Below are 398 nucleotides of genomic sequence, written 5' to 3'. Positions count from 1 at the left end.
TTTCGTCGCTAGATATAATGTGACGAAATAATTACCCTAATTAAATTTCATTTTTTATTATTTAAGTTTTTATTTTTTAGTTTCAATTTCTTTGCTTTTTCTTTTTATTTATTTTCCTTTCCTTTCAAATTTTTTTTGGCCTGAAACCCACCACCCATTTCCACCACAGAACTCAATCCCACCACCCATTCCACCACCGCCCCAAATTCCACCACAGAACTCAATCCCACCTAGAATTAATTTGCTCTGGGCACCCAAATTTCACCACACCAAATCCGACAAGCTTACCCAGTTGTTCGCCACTCCTGCCCGGACCTGACCCTGCTTCTCTGTCCTCAAGCTGCACCGCCCTAGCTTCCGTGCCGACTGCCCAGCCCAGAGCTTCGATGGCTTCTCTG

The sequence above is a fragment of the Fragaria vesca genome, linkage group LG6, assembly GCF_000184155.1.
Source record: "Fragaria vesca subsp. vesca linkage group LG6, FraVesHawaii_1.0, whole genome shotgun sequence".
NCBI lineage: Eukaryota > Viridiplantae > Streptophyta > Magnoliopsida > Rosales > Rosaceae > Fragaria > Fragaria vesca.
This window is presented reverse-complemented; position numbering follows the sequence as displayed.